At 46.3% G+C, this 4,544-nt stretch overlaps 1 pseudogene; it reads right to left on the bottom strand.

Moving 5' to 3' along the window:
• Window positions 1-3,762: 3,762 nt before the first annotated feature.
• Window positions 3,763-3,928, bottom strand: LOC115832689 (annotated as a pseudogene).
• Window positions 3,929-4,544: the final 616 nt, after the last annotated feature.

The raw sequence follows: 4,544 nt of genomic DNA, 5'->3' as shown, positions 1-4,544 counted from the left end.
ACAGGGCAGCTATGGATGCATCCATGGACTGAGCATGGGCTTTGGTGTGAGGCCAACCTCGTTTCCATGGGGCCCTCAGCACCGACTGACTGTGTGACCTTGGTCAAGTTACTTTACCTCTTTGAACCTCAGTTTTCTAATCTCCAAGTGAGAATAACAACATCTGTTTCATAGCTCTTTTGCAAGGACTGTAAATTGTATAGCACAGAGCCTGCCAGAATGTAGGCGACCAAGTTTCCTTCCCCCCTCTCAAGCTTCCAGGAGTGCCCCAGAAATACAAGACTGGCTATATTTAGTGTCTGGCTCCCTCCCCCGACAACCCATGGTTAAATTAGAATGAAACTATTTATGCTAAAGTCTCTGAAGTTCTAAAATCCTCTGGCAGTGTGAGTAGACTGGGTGGGAGAAGACAGCAATCCACCTCCTGGGGACATGGCGGCTGCTGCTGCGAGGCTGTACTCTCTGAGCAGCACACGCCAGTCTTCCTGGGTACCAGCCTGGCAGACGGCCAGGCAGCGGGGCAGACGGCATGCCCAGAAGCCTGGCAACTCCTCCCTTCCCCATTCATGTTCTCTGAGTCCGGGTTCCCTCAGTCCCCTTGGCCAAAGTTTGCCTTGGGTGATGGTAGGGGTGGAAGGAAAGGCTGGCCCTACAGGAGTGTGTGTGCAGGGAAGGTACCCCAGAGGCCGATATCAGCCCATTCCAGGAAAGGATGTTGTAGTAACAAATGTTTTATGCTGGAAAGGTGTCTGAGGCAGCAGCCAGAGCTTGGGCCCTGAAGAATTTACCCAGATACTATGGTTTTCCACCTGGACGCCCATAAAATATCCCAAGAGTTTTGTAAAAATACTGTTAGTCTGGTCTCCATCTATGCGATTCTGATTCCACTGGTTCACAGTGGCTGGAATTTTGTTAACAGTGCCCTAGGTGTCTGCATTGTGCAGAGGTGGATGAGGACCATTGTTCCCAAGGCATTCCCATGTCTCTGGACCAGAGCTCCTCTGTGCTCCCTTCTATCTCCAAGTGTCTGCAAGTCTGGTGTGATGTATGTGATGTAATCACTTGAACTTGCTTCCATCCTGGCCCCTTGCCATCTACCCTTTGAAACACAGCAACCAGAATGAGGCCTTTAAACATAAACCGGCTGGGCATGGTGGCTCATGCCTGTAATCCCAGCAGTTTGGGAGGCCGAGGTGGGCAGATCACTTGAGCCCAGGAGTTTGAGACCAGCCGGGCCAACATGATGAAACCCCATCTCTACTAAAAATGCAAAAATTAGACATGTGGTCCCAGCTACTCAGGAGGCTGAGATGGGAGAATCGCTTGAACCTAGGACACAGAGGTTGCAGTAAGCCAAGATCATGCCACTGCATTCCAGCCTGGGTGACAGAGCGAGACTCCATCTCAAACAAAACAAAACACAACAATACAAAACAAAACAAAACATAAATCAGATCCCATCCCTTTCCCACTTCAGTATCTCCAGTATGTCCCATTTCAATCCCAACTCCTCACCAGGGGCAGTAGGATGCTCTGGGATCTGGCTCTTCCCCTACCTTCCTCTCAGCCCTGACACCACTAGAATCTTCCTTTTTCGTTGTTGTTGTTGTTGATTCAGAGTTTTGTTCTTGTCGTCCAGCCTGCAGTGCAGTGGTGTGATCTCGGCTCACTGCAACCTCCACCTCCCAGGTTCAAGCAACCCTCCTGCTTCAGCCTCCCGAGTAGCTGGGATTACAGGCGCCTGCCACCACACCCGGCTAATGTTTGTTTGTTTGTGTTTGTTTGTTTTTTTGTTTTGTTTTGTTTTGTTTTGTTTTGGAGATAGATTCTCGCTCTGTCGCCCAGGCTGGAGTGCAGTGGTGCGATCTCTGCTCACTGCAAGCTCCATCTTCCCAGTTCATGCCATTCTCCTGCCTCAACCTCCCGAGTAGCTGGGACTACAGGCACGCGTCACCACACCTGGCTAATTTTTGTATTTTTAGTAGAGATGCGGTTTCACCACATTGGACAGGCTGGTCTCGAACTCCTGACCTCGTGATCCACCTGCTTCTGCCTCCCAAAGTGCTGGGATTACAGGTGTGAGCCACCGCACCCGGCAAATTTTTATATTTTTTAGTAGAGATGGGGTTTCACCATGTTGGCCAGGCTGGTCTTGAACTCCTGACCTCAGATGATCCACCTGCCTTGGCCTCCCAAAGTGCTGGGATTATAGATGTGAGTCACTGCACCTAGCCACCACTAGCACCTTCCTGTTCCTCACACTCACCGAGCTGGTCCTGCCCTAGAGCCTTTGCACTTGCTGTGCCCTGTGGTTGGTACTCTTCCCCAGCCTGGTTCATGGCTGGCTCCTCCTCATCCTACAGGTCTCAGAGGTCCCCTCTTCAGAGAGCTTTCCCTCACCTGCCTAGTCCACGTGGCACTCCTTTTCCCTTCCTGTCCCTCCCTATCATTATCACCTATAATACTCCCCACTAGGAAGCAAGTTCCATGAGAACAGGGAACTTGTCTAACTGGTTTGTCACAGTGCCTGGCACAGATGAATTCTTAATAACTAGTTGTTGAACAAATAAGTGGAAATGGACATAGCATGCTTATGTATTAAATTATGTGTTTTCATGTATACAGACATATAGGTATACCTGCAGATAATGTGATTAGAGGTCTGGGGTAGAAATGGACAGATGGTGCCAGAGAAGAGGGCACCAAAGGAGAAGGGAAAGGAACATTGACTGAGCCTCGACTCAGTGCCAGGCACTATTCTAGAGTTTTTTATACATTTAATCTTCACAACAACCCATTGGGCACTGTAAACAAAATTCCAAGGATTCAAGCCACCGTGGACCAAAGGAATCAGAATCTTGAGGATGGGGCCAGCATTACTGTCCTCTTTCTACAGGTTAAAAAAACTGAGACTTAGAGAGGGAAATAACTTGCCCGCAGTTAATCTACCAACAAGTGCCAGAGCAGGATATAAACCCGAGTTTATTGGACTCCAAGACAGTCTTGCTCATTGCATCATTCTTGAAGGAGAAATTACCTTACTCATTACCTCTCTCCATTATCAGGTAATAAAAAAACTCTGGTGAATGCGGCCCCAGATAGCAATGGCTAATTGGTGACTGGAGCTAATAACATTGGCCGAGCGAGCAGGGCAGATAAGGAAGGAAAAGAAAATCCACTAATAGTCTTGCCATCTATCTGGAAACAACCTTTTTTCTTAATTTTATTTGTGTTGTTACGAATTTGCACTCCTTTCCTTTTGCAGAATATATACATATATTCTACTTGATTTAAATTCCCAGGATACAACAACCCAGAGGGATTTGGCCTCATTAAGAGTCAGTGAGCTAGTTTGTTTGGGCCCTCTCTCTTAAACTTCCAAATCTAATTTCCAACCAAAGGAATAGAATATACTCTTTTTTTAGTTATTTATTTATTATTTTTTTGAGACGAAGTCTTGCCCTGTTGTCCAGGCTGGAATGCAGTGGCGTGATCTCGGCTCACTGCAACCTCTGCCTCCCAGGTTTAAGTGATTCTCTCACCTCAGCCTCCCAAGTAACTGGGATTACAGGCATGCACCACCACACCTGGCTAGTTTTTGTATTTTTAGTAGAGATGGGGTTTCACCGTGTTGGCCAGGCTGGTCTCAAACTCCTGACCTGAGGAGTTCCATCCACCTCGGCCTCCCAAAGTGCTGGGATTACAGGTGTGATCCACCGTGCCTGGCCTAGAATATACTCTTTAGAATATTCTTTTTAAAATACCTCCAGAACTTAGTTTATATCCAGGTTGTCTGTAATCCTAGTCTCTGGAAAGTACTTCTGTTTTTTATGTTTATTTTTGCTTTTTTTTTTTTTGGTATGTGTTAGCAGTACTGCCCTCACTATGCGCTCATTGGACAGTAGCACAAACCCAAGAAAAGAATGGTGATTTGGCAATCATTTCTAAATAGCAGAACACCTTTTCTTATTTTAGAATATGTAGGGCCAGGCATGGTGCCTCACACCTATAATCCCAGCACTTTGGGAGGCTGAAGTGGGAGGATTGCTTGAGTCCAGGAGTTCAAGACCAGCCTGGGCAAGATAGCAAGACTACACATCTCTACAATAAATAAATAAATACATAAATAAAATGTCAGAGCTAGTTCTCAATTAAATCTGATCGAAACATATCATGCCATCTAGCACGGGACCTCAAGGCCTTATAGACATGAGTTATATATCCTCCTTGCTTATAAAATGCAGACTGTCTAATTGCTAGCTCACAGAAGATCATCACATAGGGGCTTAAAACTTAGTTGGGGCAGAGCCATCATGTGAGATATAAACAGAATGGGGAGAATCTGTAATATAGGGTGAGAACTTTGTAAGCTTCATTCAATGGACAATGGAGAACTATATCAGGGCTCTGCAGTTTCAGGAGATAAGAACCAATTCTGAGTTAACAGGAAAAAAAAAGCCATCTGAAGGAAGGATATTGGTGAGTTTATAGAATTGAAGGAAAAACTGACCAGGCAAGAGGGGATCTCCTGGGGATTAACTCAT

Source organism: Nomascus leucogenys, chromosome 22a (genome assembly GCF_006542625.1).
Source record: "Nomascus leucogenys isolate Asia chromosome 22a, Asia_NLE_v1, whole genome shotgun sequence".
Classification (NCBI taxonomy): domain Eukaryota; kingdom Metazoa; phylum Chordata; class Mammalia; order Primates; family Hylobatidae; genus Nomascus; species Nomascus leucogenys.
The sequence above is the reverse complement of the archived record's forward strand: the minus strand, read 5'-3'. Positions and strand labels throughout refer to the sequence as shown.